The sequence below is a fragment of the Leuciscus leuciscus genome (assembly GCF_965113295.1).
Source record: "Leuciscus leuciscus genome assembly, chromosome: 2".
NCBI lineage: Eukaryota > Metazoa > Chordata > Actinopteri > Cypriniformes > Leuciscidae > Leuciscus > Leuciscus leuciscus.
In genome coordinates this window covers 3,006,219-3,025,515 of record NC_138726.1, presented here as the reverse complement: position 1 = coordinate 3,025,515, position 19,297 = coordinate 3,006,219, and the positions used below count along the sequence as shown (strand labels likewise).

Genomic DNA, 19,297 nt, shown 5'->3' with positions numbered 1-19,297 from the left:
AAAATCAGACTAATATAACAGACCTTAAGTGTAACCAGGCTACGTTTGAACGTTTAATTCTGTCCTCCGTCGTCACTCATTATTAAGCAGGGCTGTCGTGCGAGCTGTGGCACCGCGTGAGAGAAGAGTGTGAGTTCCGTCAAAGGAGAACAAACGCCAACAAACGTCCGTGGAGAGGCAGCGGATGCGAGGACGTTAGGTGCACCGGTGCGACTTAGGAAAAATGTTAGTCGCACACTTACAAAATTTGGTCGCATATGCGACCAAATTGGTCGCACTCTAGAGCCCTGAAAGGTTAATAAAACGTTACACTCACTTCAGTTCTTCAGGAGGTGCAGCAGGAACACGAATAGTTGGTACTGATCCTTTTTTCAGGAGCAACTTCTTAACCAGCTTTATACTGACCCTTGTTTGTAAAGCAGTCTGGTGTGTGAAATGATTCGCGCAAACATGAAAGCATTGCTGTTGATCGTGGGGAATATTCCCTTCGAAAACAAACTCAGCCACTGCGTCTTCAGCTGTACGGATTTAGGAACATCAAAATGATGCTGTGTTCCTTATTACACCCAAGAACAGAACACCACACTCGCTTAGACGCCATTCTGCTCCAGCGTATCAACAATGTGGACTATGATTGACAGCTCGCTCACGAGCGAGGGCGGGTCTGTGTTGAAACGCTGCTGTCAATCAACAATCGTGGGAGGGGCGTCGATTTTGTGACGTCACACGGTCGAACGGCTTGATTTGAGACGGGGAAACATATAAGAAGATTAAAAAAAAAACACTGGATGGATTTTTATCATTTTATGATGGTTGTGTACAGGCACTGCCAACACACATTTCAGTACAATCAACTTGTAAAAGTGCATGTACCATTATATGACCCCTTTAAGTGGTAACATGTCTACATTTCAAAATCTGATGCTATGAGAAAGTTTTCAGAAGGATTTCGAAACTTACAAGCTTCTAAACAAAAGGAACTATTTTGCATTTCCTATGTGTCAGGATGTAGTGTAAGAAAAGGGACGGTAACACTTTATTTCACAGTGTCCTTGTTACATGTACTTACCATAGTAATAAGAGTAAATTATGCATAATTACATGCATTTGACCCTAAACCAAAACCTACCCTAACGCTATAGTAAGTACATGTTGTTAATTATTATTACTCAGTACTTAGATATATAATTACACTGTAACAATGACACCTTGAAATAAAGTGTAACCACAGGGACTTTTATCGTCATGTTTCTACACCAAACTACCAGAGGATTATGCGCTCTATGCTTTGAGTTTCACAGAGTGCCGACAATTTATGTCTGAAAAAGAGGAATTCTGGAATTATTGATAGAACAAGGGAATTGTGCAGAAGAAAAACGGGATGAGGGCTTGAGAAGATACAGAGATAAAGAGAGCGGCGTCTGTGTGGTTGTTGGGAAACAGCGTGAGCTGCTGTGAAGTCTGATTAAAAGCTGACCAGGGAACTCATTCACGCCTGTGGGACACAATCTCACCGCGTGCACCTGTGTATCCGCACACACACACACATACATTTACACACCTAAGTCTGCACGCAAACACACGCACGTGATATCGAAGAAAGACATGGAAAACACAAAGGAAGGAAGAGAAAGGAAATGAGGAGTATGGCGTACACAGAAAGTGTACTAGAGAGGATCAAAGGATGCTGTTCTGACGCTGAGATTGGATTGCATGTGCTTTAAATATGATTGTATTCGACTTCAAGAAGCTCTGCGTTTTAATCAGATCTCTTTTTGGAGGGAGTTTCAGGACTAGTGTAGATAGAGAGAAGAGCGGTCTAATTCCTCAGAGTCTTTATTGATTCAATCAAAGAGAAATCAATGTGGTCTCAATGAGAGCTCTTGTGTCTCTCTCAACAGCCTGATTGATTCATCAAAGAACAATATGTGCAAATTAGTCTTTTTTCTCTTCTCGTCTACTCTTAATTCCTTGTCATCTGTCTCAGTACATTTTTTTTTAGGGCTTTGTAACTTGTAAAATTTGTTATAACAACTTAAAATTTGTTAAGATAACTGAAATATCCAATTTAATTAAACTAAACTAAAGTTAACCGCTTAATATTTTAAGTCAAGCACAAACACATATTTTTTTAAGTTGAAACAACACATTATTTCTTATTCTAATGTTGAATTTTAAGTTGTGATAAATAATCATTTTGACAGTGTTGAATACAACTGAGATCTTCGAGATAGAGAAAACGTATGCATGTTTAACAGATCATAAGGAAAGTTCAGCGATCAATATTCTCGAGAGAAGATGAAAGCAGCGATTAAACAAAAGCAATGAGGATCTGTTGAATTATCCCATTTAATATGGTTTGAGAACCACAGACAGCATTTCAGCCACTATTTAATCCTTCTGACACATTGCAGGCGATGCAGGCCTTGATTCAAATGCCTCCTTAATTACTTCTCTTACTCATAAGATTATATATATTAACCTTCATCTTATTTACGCATTGGAGCTTAGTTGAAATGAAAGCAGGCATTTAACCATGACCAGGCCAGTGAGTTCACCTTTCAGTGCTTTAAAGCCATTTCACACTTAAAGAATTCTTCCACTCTGACAGACTAAAACAAATAGATACAACTGAAAGGGAATCTCAGTGCAAAGGCACTGTCTCTGTCTCTAGCGGAGTGAATGGACAAGGCCGCTGGCACTGTGCACCTGTAAGACGCTTTCGCTGGCCTCTATTGTGCTCATCACAATCCCTAACTCGTCTCTCGTTCTCCATCGACACTTTCCCAACCGAGTCAAGGCTGCACTTTTCTACCATTCCTCCCACTCCTTCAATGGATGTGGACACGAACCATTCAACCTGCAGGCACATATTACCACCACCGACTCATTAAAGCCATTCAAACATGGACAAGTAAAGCTAGCAAATGGGTTTCAATAAAGCATTCAATACTGAGTATGGCTCTATAGATGCTGATACAGCCATCCAAGTGTCGGAAAACTCTACTGTTGGTTCAAAGTTCAAATGTACTGCATACATGCATATTGTGTGCTTCTTTTTCTGGAAAATCCTATTAAAAATTACTTTTAGTCCAAAGGATTTCTGACTACTGCAAGCTTATCATTTTTATTTATTCACTGGTCAAAGGCCAATCTAGTGGATCTTGTCCAAACTGGTTGGTACACTATCTTAGACCAGGTCAAAAAAGCCAGTTTGACAATGTTAAACTGGTATTATCTGATTTCCCAGAAGGATAACCATCAATGTACAGTGGGACCCAGGTGTGTGAAAACACTGGGGTTGATTAGTTAAATGATACAGTATATTGCATTGTCTACTGTAGAAAAAAACAAGATAAGACCAACTTACTGTAGATTAATGCAACTTGCATCATTTCTAGCTGGTCCAAACCTCTCATTTAAAGGGATGGTTCGGAGTAAAATCAACCTAGGGTCCTTTGCACCATGACATTGAGCCAACCCAACCGTTACACTACATCCTTATGCATCGCTTTCTGTCAGGACTTTTATGGGCTTTTCCCAAATCACTGAAGTGACGTCGACGTCCGGGTTAGCGGTAGCATTAGCCATCAGGCAAGTGTTATTTAAATAAACTCCTGATGTACTTACAAACTTTCCAATGCCTCGTTTTATGAGTACAGAACCTATTTGTACTCCTGTAGAAGTTTGGTACCATTCTGGGCATTATTAGTGGGGTAATTTACCAGATACAAATTGGAGCCATTAGCGCCTGCACTAAACCATCCGGCTGATATCTCTAACTTTAAAAATGTTCAACCAAGGGAAAAAAGGCTTCTGGGGGGTGTTTGGCTCGATGTTATGGTGCAAAGGACCCTAGGTTGATTTTACTCCGAACCATCCCTATAATGTTATTAGCTGGTCTAGATGGTTAATTAGGTGGTAGACCTTGACCAGAAACAGTCCAATTAGCAAGAACCACCCAACGTGTACCTGGTTTTCCAAGGATATCCACCAATGTACACTGGACCAAAAGAAAGTTAAAGGTTTAAAACTTAAGTTATACTGCATATTGAATGGATTCCCTTTTTGTCCGTAGCTGGCCTATATGCAACGTGGTTATTAGCTGGTTATGCTGATCAATATGTATGGTCAGCTGGATTACCATCTGGTGGGGCAGAGGTCAAACTGGTAGACTTTAAGCTGGTCTGACCTTATTCTTCCAGGTGGCCATCAATATACAGCAGCAGGTCCCAAGTGTCTGAAAACCACCACAGTGAATAATCAGTAAAATGATATTTCATTGTGCAGTGAGTACCTACCAGTGGCTTCTGGTGTTTCAAATCTAATTAGCAAAACAAATCAGCCAAATAATGCAGAGATCTGCTCAATGAGTCTTTTTTTTGTTTTTTTATTGGCTTTTTTGTTGGAAGTTGCTGCTTTCTCGCCACAAGGGTCCCTGTGGATGAGACCAGATGTTCCAGGCACTGCACTTCCCCACTCACTGCTCTAATGTAATATTCATGGCCAAGCAGGCAGACGCTTATTTATTTATTTATTTATTTATTTCATCATCCCTGCACAACAGCAGGCCACGCGCAAGGCATCCTCTCTCCTCTCCTGTTTTACTCCCTCTTTCTCACTCACCTTTCTATTTCTCCTTCCCTCTTCTTTGCGGGTCTTACGACCACAACCTCCAAAAAATTGTTAATGTGTATAAATCCACCCACATGATTGCTTTTTGTTGATCCATCTTCAAGTCATCTCTCTCTGTAACACATCCTTTGTCTTGATGCTAAAGGTAAGATGCACCTAAAAATTCTGACCTTCAAAACTGACAGCTCAAGTAGTAATAAAAAGATTTATCTTGAACTCTGTCATGGAAAAAAACATGTATAAACCTTAATTAAACAATTTAATAATCAATTAAAAGCATTTATACTTGTATGATATTACGCTGTAGCCACATTGGACCAGCGGTCGTCAGATGGATGGATGATTCTTCTGGTCAGACGCGGGAATTCATTCGTCGCGCAACTCTCACAGTGCATTATGGGTATTCTCTAGCATTTGAGCATACATCTGTTGTACACTCGTTATTGCGGTGCATTGTGGGATTGAATGAGTGCACTCGATAAAGTCCACTATGGTTTCGGACACCACTACAAATGGCTGTGTGCCCTATTTAAGGGTGTAGGGGGCGATTTCGGACACAGCCAATGTCTTTTTTTCCATGCAACACATATAGAAGATATAAAGTGCATTGACCATATAGAGAATATATATTCAGAGACATACAATAGCTTTTTGTCTGCGAACCAAAACCAATTTTAAGTTGTTATTCACTGTAAAACCGACATCAAATTGACCAATGATTTTAGAATAAAGAAGAATGTTCTCTATGGTAAATTGGCCTGTTGGTTTATGAATGGTTAGCACAGCTTATTTTTCCATCACAGATCCCATAGAGCCTGGCTACAGTTTGATATAGGTTGATAGGTTGATCTCTAACTCTCCCACTGGTGCTCATAAACATGGCCAGCCAAACTCCACTCCTGCCATGGTCCAAACTCTGGGAAAGGCGCAGGGGTCTGGCCCTTGTCTGAACTCACAAGCCAAAGATATAACAAGCAGCGTATGGCTGCAAGGCCATGTCTCCTGAGGACCACATGCCCAAACCTGCGTGGTGGTGGTGGAGAGGTGAAGTTGAGGATGGACTCGAGGGGGAAGGTAGAGGAAGATGAAGAGAAGAGGGCTGGAAAAGGTCATTGTATCCAGATAAAGAAATCCAATGAAATAAACTACTGTAGTTACACTCTGAAAAATGCTGGGTTGTTTCAACCCATGTTTGGGTCAAATATGCACAAACCCAACCGTTGGGTTTAAAATGTTAATTTGAAAATTTAAACCACTGGTTGGGTTTGTCCATATTTGACCCAAACATGGATTTAAACAACAATGGATTTTTTTTTTTTTTTTGGAGTGTATCTAACACATATTTGGTATTTGACAGTAGATCGAGTGAACATGACAAAGCTGGGTTGTTTCAACCCAAGTTTGGGTCAAATATAGACAAACCCAACCTTTGGGTTAAATTTGTTGGGTTTGTCCATATTTGACCCAAACATTGGTTGAAACAACCCAGCATTTTTAGAGTGTATATAAACTGTAGTTTATTATTGTGAGTGATTCATCATGGCATGCTATTCTACAGAAATGTTTTGTTTATAATCTTTAATCAAAATATTTACAGTAACTTGCTCCGCCTCTGAAACTTTCTTTTTTGGCTGATGTCACCAATCCCTCCCCTCCAACCACTTGTCATACACATTCCCTTTTTCATGATCCAATCAACTCCAGATGGTTCAAATAAAGTGTCAGACTTGGATTTATCTTATTTTAATCAGATATACAGTAGGTCACCCTAAAGAGATAACATATGTTGTTAACACCATTTCATAGGCTGAAGTTGCTTTTGGGTCACAGCCACTGACTTTTACCATGAAAGTGATCATTTCCTTTGTACCAAAGCTTAAGTTCCCACTGGAGAGCAACGTGTTGAGAGAGAGCGAGAGATAAAACGGGAGAACACAAGCAGAAACAAACAGCACAGAATTGAAAGTCCACAGAGAGCGAGGCGATGAGGTTCTTGACTGCGGTCCAAGCCGACAGCTGACAGCGGCATCACTGACATCATGTACGAGCAGATGTGGCGGCAGCTTTCCAAGTTTTCCCTCCCTCTGTTTCTCTCTCCCTCCTTCCGTTTGCATCACCTCTTCCCTTTCCCACCCCTCTCCCTCGCTCCGGCTCCACCTGCGAGAGGGATTTCACCTGAGATGCACCTGACTGCTCTCCAGTCCGCACACTCTTCGCCGCTGCATTAGCTCCTAATTACCAGCTAATAACTCATTACTCCTGCTATGCTTGGGGGAATTCAAGGGCCTACTCGTCCCATTATTAATGCTGGCACCCACCCTACCACACCGTCCGGGTAGGTGGGATACATGTGCAAGCATTTTGCTGGGAATGTGAACACACAAGAAAAACTTTAGGATGCAAATAATATGAGAATTAATGAGAATTAGTTGCGCATGCAAGCTTCACTAATATTATTGCTGATGTAGGTTTAGGGATTTGGGCAAACCACTATCCTGAAGTGTGTTTCCCAAAGCCAACTATGGTAGCAAGTTCTGTCATTACCAATAGAGTTCAATGGAACTTGCATTGTTGGCTAATATTGCTTTTGGGAAACGCACCCCTGGTTGAGAGTCTTCTACGCCATCTGTGCTATGGACAAAAATGAGTATGGTTTTTAGCAGAAGTGTGCTATAAATGACTTATTTTCACCTGCCAGATGATTGAGTCAACTTACTGAGTTATGGACCCAAGCCTTATACTGAGACCAGAATATTACAGACTTTCAAGGTGGGTAGGGGAACTTTGGACCAGTAAACACCCAGACAGCAACCGTGTCGGCTCAGATCCGGCCCACATCTGGGCCGTGTGTAATCCACGTGTATCAGATGTGGGCCGGATCTGGGCCGACACTGGTGCTGTCTGGGACAAAACTCAAGCACCAGCATAGCAATAAGATTAATACTTACAATACTCTAGTATTGCATCGGTGAGTTTTGCATAGGCAAGCACCATTCACAGCACACACATAATAATGTACAAATCTAAGTTATGAGCATATTGACCTCAGAATTCAAGTATCCACTGTGTAGTCGTAGATAAACAGCTGGTTGCATTTCATGTACTCAGATCGGAATATGGATATGCCACTTGTGTATGAAATTTCTCTGCAGTACTTCAAAAATGTTATTAATTCATGAAAACACACTCATACCCAAAAAGCACTTGAAATATGAGGATAGTTATGAAGGCTTTCTGGATAACAGCATAAGTGGACGTCTTCTCATAATCCGAGTATTTCATCCCCCACTACTGTTCTGTAATGTGATACGTGTGTAGTATTTAGGAGAAGCCATGCTTCGCAGAGCAAATGCTGTTTATTTACAGCGCATCTCTGAAGCTGTACATTAGGAGAAAGCCTTCCGGGGGGAAGGAGGAGGGAGTGAAATGATGGCAGGGAGAGATACAGAGACGGAGAGAGAGAGGGAAGGCAGCAGCTGTGCTGGAATTAATGTCTGCATGCCAAATTAGAAACACCATGCATCTCCGTCAGAACAAAAAAAGAGGGGGGTGGACGTACAGACAGATTTCTGGCACATTCTGCGGGTGACAAGAACGCTTACCACTTACCACACGTAGAGCTAAAGAAAAACAACAAAGCAGACTCTGTAATGGGGTCACTGTGTGCAAACCAAGTCATTGCTGTGTTATATTGAGCACAATACCATGCTCAGAATTTTTTGCATTTTAAGTGTTATGCTAAGGCAAGCATCTCTAGTGCAGGTGCTTATAATTAGGGTACGAGATTTAAACAAACCCTAAGAATTAAACCACTACAGGCTTTCATTGAAGGAGTGACCCGAGTCGAATTGAGAGACCAGAATATAAGAGACGAGCCATCCAGAACACCTTAAAGTCCCATGTTGGGGAAAATTAAGCTTTTAATGTTGTTTATTTGTCAGTCTTTTAATATGCTTTCAGACAAACCATGTGTAAGTTCATAAGTCGACACCATTGCTGAGTATTTTCTCCTTAAAACTGCAGTGAACCAAAGACAGTCTCAAACACACGCTTTGAAATCGCTGGTGTTTCTGACGTCACAAACTACCTTGTAACCAATCAGATCAACGTGTGATCGTCAACCAGTGGATCTCTGAGCTGAGTGAGTGAGTGGAGGCGGGGCTCATTTGCATATTCATAGAACCGCACATACTAAATGAGGCAAGGGTGTCGAGTTACAGTCAAGCTATTTTAAGGCATGAAGAAGCATTTTTCAAGGAAAACATTTTCAAATATGTAATTTTGCTGATCAAAGATGAGTTATAAGGAATAAAATGATTGACTAAAGGGGGAATTTAACAATCACACTGCATTGCGTGGAACCATTCATTATACCCTAGAAATGGCATTGCAATATGGCAAAAATAAATAAAATTACTCAAAACACCTTAACAATCACATAGCCAGCAATCAAGAACACCACATCAACTGCATAACAATGAGAACACCGTAGTAGATCATAGATCAAGCGACGTGCAAACATCCACTCAAAACACCTCTTGCAAGTGCATAGCAACTCCCTGACAACCTCCCACACCTTAGCAACCGCTTTGTAATGCATTACACCCTAGCAATAGCAATGCAACATAGTAAAAAACACTTAGTTCATGCATAGTAACATCCTTGTGGCAGTGAGGGCAAACCTCTGCTATTTTATTCATGCAATGTACAAATCTAGTATCTTTGCATGCTTTTGTCAGGGTGTGTGTGTGTGTGTGTGTGTGTGTGTGTGCATGTCTGTGTGTGTGCTGGCATTAGGTGTTTATTTGTATGTACCGGTGGGATGCGGTGACACAGTGATGGAAGAGTCCGAGTGCAGAGGTGTAGGGCCACCAGTCTGAGCACGGCCCCTCGGGAGATGATCCTGAATAACATTAGCAGCCACTGGATCAATAATGACTTTACAGGCTCTTTCTAATGATACCTGCAGGGCACAGGGTTACACGCCTGGGGGCACGGACCGCACCGCTCTACAGCCATGAATGCAGGATGAGTGTGTGTGTGTGTGTGTGTGTGTGTGTGTGTGTGTGCATCACATATTCTGAGAATCACCATGTATGTTTGCTCATTCTGGGTACAAGACTTTGTTTGTAACTGTGTGTGTGTAAGCAGAACATATAGGGCTGAATGGACCTTTCTGCTTTACATCTAAATGAGAAAGTCTTTGTGTACTCTGCGTTTGTCATGCATATTGGTATAAAAAGCGTGCCTTACCAAAAGGCGGAGGGTGAACCAACTCCAGGGTAAGGCTAGATGTGCTTCCTCTTTAAAAACACATTTAAATAAAAAGTAACGTGTCGTCTAGCATCAACACACAAATCCCAGCATAAACACTCCTGATAAATTATTTGTTATAACAGCATAATTTGGACAGAAAAGCACTTACACCGAGAGGATTTGCAAGAACGTTTTGAGAAGCGTTTTGAATGGTGAGTGGATTCTAATTTGAACACACCTCATTGGCCATTGCTTTCAATAAATCAACAGATATGTTTGTGATTGGCTACATTTCTCAACGCTGCAAGACACATTGTAAACAGAAACTTTTGACGCTCTCAAGAGTGCAAACACCAAATCTGTTTCGCCAATATGCTATGATTACGGAGAAAATTCCTTCGGCATTCCTTCCCTCTTACAGCAAACAGAAGCAGCAGTCAGAGGGAAACTGATAGTCCAAATCTGATTATTTGTGTATCCAATTGGAATCCGATCTAAATTTATTGACCGTCCACACTGTGTATCGCAGCGGTTCAGATCCGATTTGTGCGTCCCGTGCCGCTCTTTCGTTTTCCGGAATATCTGCATTAGTTTCTCTGGCAATGACGTTGGTAGGTATAGCCTACACCAAAAACAACAACAATCGCAACATGGAGAGGTTTGCAATACTGATCCAATCAGGGGTGTGTTTATCGTACAACGCTGTAACTCGCTGCTTCACTATCATAGTACGTTCCATTGTTGAAGAAATCAACTAGCGAGTCACGACTGTTTCCCGAAACCGTATTGTCGCAAATTGGTCGTTCAACCGCGTTGGTTAATGATGTCACGCAGGTGTTGGAGTAATAACTACTTCTAATGAATCTGTTTGAGATCGAATTAATGCTAGATGTTTCGCTATAAATTACAGACATGCATCTGAGGACTATTTCAATTTTTCTCAGTTATTTTGCTTTATTTCCAGATTCAATGATCGGCTCGTTCTCACGTAGAGCTCGTTCACACATGCTTCAATAACTGTGCTTTAAATCTCTTGACAAACTAAAAGACGCAAAAGACATTTGTATGTATACTATATAAAAGACACAGGTTGTCCTGAATATCAGCTTGCTTATTTTGCTCAAGATCAGGAATTATTGAGTCCACATGTCATGCAAACGAGAAACTCTGCTTTTAACTGCAGATCGAGAGTGTCGTTACACACACACACTTTGCGATGCTGTTTGCGACCATAGTTGGCTAGCGATGCTTTCGGGAAACACACACCCCAGAGCGGTCAAACTTAATCTGATTTCCAGAAATGCGATTTGAATAGGATTTCAAACCACATATGAATGTAGCTCGAAACAGACTTGTAAAAATTGCATTTCATGTGATTTTTGGCTGTTCACATTTGCAAAATCTGATCCGATTTCAATCTGAATGAGATGTATTCGTCGTGTGCACCCTAGGGGACTTTTTTAAGTCACTTGTATTTGCGTATTTGTGCATCGTCTACGGACACAAAAATTGGACATCCGAAGTATATACTTTTGGGCTTCATGCCCTGCCTTACACACGCTCTGCCTATGGCATGCATGGTGTTCTATGGTGTGTTGTGTGTGCGAATGTACATGTGTGCAAATGTGTTAAAGGGAAGGTGAGGGAGATGTCAACTGAAGGACGCATATGAGCATATGGTGGGTCGGTTTGCTGTGTGTGTGTGTGTGTGTGTGTGTGTGTGTGTGTGTGTGTGTGTGTGTGTGTGTGTGTGTGTGTGTGTGTGTGTGTGAGCTGTCGCTAAGCAGGGTTCCATTACATTTTTTTTTTTTCAGGTAAAGTGAGACAGAGGCAAACTGTATCTATAGCATGTTCAGCGTAATGCACATTACAGAACAATAGAAATGAAACAATGTGTGAATCATGCGGTAGTCAAAATTAATGAGTAAGGTAGACTATTAAAGCTAACCCATTATCCTGAAGCGCTGGTCTCTTTTTCCAGACGATAAGTCAGCTGCAGGTTTTTGAATGGTTTGCATGTTGTGCACGAGGAGAGAATTAATAATTTTATGGAAAGAGGAAAGAAACTATGCATCAAAATATCACTGATAAATTTGATCATGTCTGCCTTTTGAGACCAAGTTCTGTGTCTAAATTAGGGATGGAACGGTATGAACATTTCAAATCACGATAATAGTGACCAAAATTGTCACAATTGTCAATATTATCAACTAGGCTACATAACATTATCATGAGAACATTATAAGTGTGTGATTGGGACATGGCTTTTAATGGTGAGACTTTTGTTTCTGTAATCAGGCTCTCAAAAATTATACAAAAACTTGGATTTAGATTTATCGGCCAATATATCGTTATCGGCTTTCAAATATAAAGAATTATCGGTTATCGGTATCAGCCAAAATTTTCATATCGGTGCATCCCTACAAACAACCATTGTGTTTCTGATATAAAAACTAGACTTTAATTATCTCAATTTACATTACAAAAAAACTAAAAACAGGGCTTTTAAAATGCTTTTCTTCAAAATATAAGCAGGAACTAACAATTGCATAATATTAAATAGCTATAACTACCCATTTTAACCACTGGCTTAATAACACAACAGTACTTGGTATCAGATCTAAAATAAGGGTATATAAAGCCTCATAAAGTTGATCACGTGGACTTACGTTACAAGGAAACGTGCTAATACAGTTTTAACGGTATCGTTCAACCATTGCAACCAAACATATTTCTGAATGAATGCGAGTCTCTGATGCACAGAGCTCTTGAGAGATGTGTAGCGTACGGCTAAGTGCAAGAGAAAGTACTCAACAGCAAAATTGCTAACAGCCACTTTAAGCGCCTAAATCGGAAAACACATACACACAGTCATGCCAACAACAAAACGTAGAGCTCTCAGCCACATAATTGCTGGAGGGAAAGACTACCTTTCAAACATTTGAACCGCCACCCGTTAAAATCACCAGGGGTCGATGCGACACCCTTGCACTATTGATTACACACTCAGAGCCAAGCTCACAGCGGGAAGGGCGGCCATTTTGGCACTATTTTGGAGTGAAACGTGCCGTTCTTTTTGTCCTCTGCTGAAACAAAGCCTTCTTATTGCTAGTACCCTCTGGTTCCCCCCTCGTGTCACACACACACACACACACACACGCATAACACCCCCGGGAGGTGGCATCTGCCGGGACGTGCTCGGCTGGTTCCAGATGCAGCGAGCGCTAATTTCAATTCCATCATCCTCTCCCAATCAGCTCCTCTCTCCCCAGTGCAACATTAACGAGCCTCTTTCATTTGAATACGTAATTAGCCGCCCGAGCACTCTGCTTCACTAATTTCGAGACAAAGGATCGGGGGTGGGGGACAGACAGAGAACGGGGGAAGTGTGGCGGTGAAACCTGAAAAAAAAGAGAAAAAATTTGCATGCCAATTTAGAAAAGGGGGATGTTTTTCCACCATGCAATGGGGCCGCCAGTGTTTTTAGGAGTTTTTTTTACCGCCGTTCTCTTTGTTTTATTTTCCTTGAGTCGCTAATGGCGTATCGGTTGTGTGGATACCTCAGGCCATCCATATAAATGCTGACAAAACAGGCATGCTTACAAATAAGATGCATCATGCAAACAGCAAAATGTGTACAATGAACATCCCACTGCTTCGGCGCAACAAAGGTCACGAAACGTAAAACCATGAAATATGCAAATGTGCAATCACACCTGTGCACAAAAAAGCTGGCATTTTGAGATTGTGAGCATTTGTGTAGGGATGTTGAAACGCCCTGAGGTAGTCCTCACACACCTGGAAGTGTTGCTTTATTGCATATTACACTTTTTTTTGCTTAATAGAATATTGCTCATGCGTGCATGTGTGATAGATGCACACACACACACACACACACACACACACACACACCTGTCTGTCTGGCCACAACACCTCCCTGAAGGTGTGGATATGTGGATGGTGATATTATTGCAGTGCATATGTGTTGATGTCACAGGCATGCGTTTGTGTTGACGTGTGTGTGTGTGTGTGTGTGTGTGTGTGTGTGTGTGTGTGTGTGTGTGTGTGTGTGTGTGTGTGTGTGTGTGTGTGTGTGTGTGTGTGTGTGTGTGTGTGTGTGTGTGTGTGTGTGTGTATCATGCCACCATATGTGCGCATGTAACACTATCACCATTCTGAGGGTGCACACACGTGGATGTTTGTGTATTATACAGTATCTCTCTCTCTCTCTGGTCTCCTGCCAGCCCAGTGCTGTTGTCAGTCAACTGGAAGCCAAATGGGCTCTTTGATCCTATTAGGGCCCATGCCAAATCAACACTCCCCTCATTAGAGTCAGCTAACGCACACACAGCCTGGCAGCGCCCGCCGAGAGCGGGCACGCATTACCCTCCATTTATTGATCTGTGAAATCCTCCACATTGATTATCTCTGATCAATCACAGAGTGGAGAATCTGACGATGGCATGGAGATTCAGAGTTAAACCATCAGTCACTAGCCGCGTTTCCATGACCGATTTGCGCAAAACTTTTGAGATATGTCGATTAAAAACTATTGCGTAATGACGGCGTTTCCATTAAATGATGTTTTATTAACAAGGTTCGGGAGGAGCACGTTCAGATAATTAACACAGGTGGAGAGCACTCAGCAATCAATGGTAAGAGGTGTATATATACTCAGCAGTCTCACCTCATTTCATTGACAGTTTTGCAGCATCCCTCCACCACCCCTTCTCCACCCTTCTAGTCCTAAACACTTACATACAGAGGGGAGTACTCTGGGTTCGGGCCGAACTCTGAGCTCGGAGCCCTCCCTCCGGACAGCACGCCAAATACGCATTAAACTTTACCCTTCAAATTATATGTAAGTGTGAACTCGTGAATTGTTGTTATGTGACTAAAACGTAATTTTTTTTAAAACGTACAGTGTGTCTTTGGACTTTAAGGACGTTTATGCATGACGTCTGAGGCTCATCCTTATATCCTATAATGTGACCTTTTTTTTTTTTTTTTTTTTTTTACCATTTCTTATTTACAGCCTGAAGAAACTCAAGAGACTGAGAGGGTGATAGGAAACAATCGTTCATCTCTCTCTCTCTTTGCAGTGGGTTCCAGGTGACTTGGATGTTATTGACCTGCCCAAATCCGAGGTGGTGACCCACATCTCATGCTTGATGACCTTTCTACCGAGAGGAGACTGACATCATTCTGTGTGTTATTCACAGCGCGGTCTGACCTCTCGCGATGACCCTGAGGATCCGAGTGCCTGCAGAGAGAGTCAATGCCTGTCCTCGGAGACTGGCTTCACAACTCTGATTCTCTGAAGCTGTCTTAGCACACACACACACACATACACATAAATACATTCACACACACGTTTGGGACTACTCCTACACTCACAGCGGGAAGGGCGGCCATTTTGGCACTTTGGTTTGGGAGAGTGAAACGTGCCGTTCTTTTGGGTTCTTGGGCCTAAAAAATCTTGGCTTATTTTTTCTGGGGTGAGTCTTTTGGGTACTTTTTATTTTTATTTTTATTTTTGATAGTTTTTGTGTAACCCAGATCCTGGGTCAGACGTAACAAGCCAGTGTTTGGGTAGTTTTTGTGTTACCCAGATCCTGGGTCAGACATAACAAGCCGGTGTTTGGGTAGTTTTTGTGTTACCCAGATCCTGGGTCAGACGTAACAAACCAGTGTTTGGGTAGTTTTTGTGTTACCCAGATCCTGGGTCAGACATAACAACCCAGTGTTTGGGTAGTTTTTGTGTTACCCAGATCCTGGGTCAGACGTAACAACCCAGTGTTTGGGTAGTTTTTGTGTTACCCAGATCCTGGGTCAGACATAATAACCCAGTGTTTGGGTAGTTTTTGTGTTACCCTGATCCTGGGTCAGATGTAACAACCCAGTGTTTGGGTAGTTTTTGTGTTACCCTGATCCTGGGTCAGACGTAACAACCCAGTGTTTGGGTAGTTTTTGTGTAACCCAGATCCTGGGTCAGACGTAACAACCCAGTGTTTGGGTAGTTTTTGTGTTACCCTGATCCTGGGTCAGACGTAACAACCCAGTGTTTGGGTAGTTTTTGTGTAACCCAGATCCTGGGTCAGACGTAACAACCCAGTGTTTGGGTAGTTTTTGTGTTACCCAGATCCTGGATCAGACGTAACAACACAGTTCATGGGTCAGACATAACAACCCAGTGTTTGGGTAGTTTTTGTGTTACCCAGATCCTGGATCAGACGTAACAACCCAGATCATGGGTCAGACGTAACAGCCCAGATCCTGGGTCAGACGTAACAAACCAGTGTTTGGGTAGTTTTTGTGTAACCCAGATCCTGGGTCAGACATAACAAACCAGTGTTTGGGTAGTTTTTGTGTAACCCAGTTCCTGGGTCAGACGTAACTACCCAAATTGGGTTGTTTTTAACCCAGTGTTTTTTAGAGTGTATTGACGGCTATTATTTTTAAATTAAACTAATTTTAGACTTTTTCCAAACCCTCCCATACAGCAACATAGCGTCGGCCCAGATCTGGCCCACATCTGGGCCGTGTGGAATCTACATGTACCAGATGTGGGCCGGATCTGGGCCGACACCATGTTGCTGCCTCTCTGGGCTACAATTTACAGGAACCTTTTTTCATCCTTTTTCAAACACTGTTTTCATCATTGTCCCAACAATGCAATACTGTCACAGGGATTAAAGTTCTCTGTCGCTACGATGGATTTCCATCAATTAGATTCCATGTATGAGATCATTCAGATCAGGGTCAGAAATGAACTGAGGCTTGGGGCAAAAAGCCTAAATGAACAAAAATGTCCCAAACTTCAAGTTAAAAGGGGCAAAAAATGCTATAAAAATGCCCCTGCACAATTAAACTAAAGCGATTATGACAATTACGATCAAAGTTATTTTGAAAAATGAATAAAAACTGTTGATAGTGGCATTGCATTAAGTATTAAGAAAAGTTGCATAAAGAAAACGATACATTTAGTCCTGGTTCGCTTAGCGTTCACACATTTTCATCACTGAACCTGAAGATATCAACAACAACAAAAAGGCTTTTATGACGTATATTTTGCAATATAATTCAATGAATGCACTTGTTGTTTGTGTGAGGGTTGGATGGGGAAAGACGCCTCCAAAGAACACATTTACTTTTAAATTATAACATATTTAGAAATAAGTTTAGCATGTTCAGGATTATGCTGCATCATCCAGTGTGTTATTATAGGAAATAAATAGAAACATTTGCTAATTTAGTTGTCTTAGCATAAAAAGGTCAAATGTTAAAAGAGGGGTAAGATGGCTCCTACTCGGTCAACTTTTTCAGAATGTATACATTTTATGTATTATGTATAAAAATACTTTTTATATGAGTCTTATTCAATTTTAAATATTTTTTGAAGTGCCATCAATGTAAAATACTAAATCAACTATTCTATTTAAAATTACATTTTGACAATTTAGTTGATAATAAATAAATAACCGATGGCTTAAAATGCAGAATCCCAGTAAAATAGAATTATATAAAAATGATTCTACTTATGTACAGACATAGGAATATTCACTTATTTAAATGCCCATATTTTAATTGAAGATACGTCATAATAGCAACACTATGAGTGCAAATTGAATGATTTCACTTAACTAACCTATAGGTTTTAATGAAAACGAAGATGTCTGAAATGTACATCTAATTCATGGAAATACTGAATAATAACTCCATTAATTACAGTAATTATTGTATTTAAAAATAATAACACTAGAACAACTTTCCACTCTGGCCTTCTGTGCCAATTCTGGGTGGCCCATCTTACCCCAAGGGTCTTTTACTCCACAAAACTTAAAACATTAATGTGTCCACACATCCCTAATTAACAAATAGACAACTTTGATATTCAACATAATCAGTGTCATAGATCAATATTTTCCAGAGACACAAAATTAGATCAATTGACCTCAAAACTTTTCAGCTGACTAAATCTTACAAAAATAATAATAATAATAATAAAAATTAAATAAAATAAAAATTCAGATGAAATGACAATATTAAAAATAGCGTAGCCATTCATTAAAAGTGCTGAGATGAGATTTTGTGCCAATAATGATGCCAAAATTTATTCCGTCCTGTTTTTGTTTGTGCTTTTTTGAGTAAGCCATTATATTTGAATACAAAGAGCTCTTCTTAATTATTAAAGCAGGCTTTTTACAGTTATACTATCTAGATTTTTACATTTCATGAAGAAAATGTGAGTATGCACACATGCAAAAGTCACTTCTAGCAATTCTGAGGAAAAAAGGTCAAATTGTGAGATAAAAAGTCGCAGTTTACCCTTTTTTTACTTTTTTATTCCTTGACAAAAACAAGCTTCCATACTTCTCATGCCCAAAAGAGCTATATAATCTGTTTATTAAATAATCTAATGCATTTAATCTGAGTGTACAAGGTTACAAAAGCCAAACGAATGCCTCCTTATCTCAAGCGATTCAGTGTAAACACGGGGTTCTGTGGTTCTCTTCGCACCGGGAGAGAAAGAGTTAATTCTGCTCCGGCATGTTGTCTCTGCATCAGTGTACATTATATACTCTTCATTTGCATACTGCAGCGTGAGCTCAATTAAAATGAACTTTTAATTTCTTAAAAGTAAATTAGTTTTGCATGTGATGCGTGCAAATGTCGGGATAATGGGTGCTTTTTAATGAGAGCCAAAGCTGAGCGCATCCGATAAACTCCAGAAGAGGGAGGAGGTGTGTGTGTTTGTGTGTGTGTGTGTGTGTGTGTGTGTGTGTGTGTGTGTGTGTGTGTTTGGGTGAAACGAATCAGGGGACACACTCTCTCTCTCTCTCTCTCCCAGCATGCACCTCTTCTCAGTGTGACCCCGGGGCCAGAGGTGGCCTTTGTGTGGCGAGTGAAGCTGAAGTCACAGGATGAACAGGTGCACATGGAGAATGGGTTTCGTTGTTGTGCTGCCATGACTGCATTAACAAAAATACACTCTTGCCTGGTCACTTTACCTGACTGAGCACCCTCAAACACACACACACATGCTCAAACACACACACACACACACACACACACACACACACACACACACACACACACACACACACACACACACACACACACACACACACACACACACACACACACACACACACATGCTCAAACACACACACACATGCTCAAACACACACACACATGCTCAAACACACACACACACACACACATGCTCAAACACACACACACACACACACACACACACACACATGCTCAAACACACACACACACACACACACACACACACACACATGCTCAAACACACACACACACACACACACACACACACACACACACACACATGCTCAAACACACACACACACACACACACACACACACATACACACACACA

General features: G+C 41.1%; 1 long non-coding RNA gene across 1 annotated transcript in view; it reads right to left on the bottom strand.

Annotated features, from left to right (window-relative positions):
- Positions 1-19,297, bottom strand: part of LOC309492210 — a 153,536-nt gene that overhangs the window by 7,897 nt on the left and 126,342 nt on the right. The window lies entirely within an intron of this gene.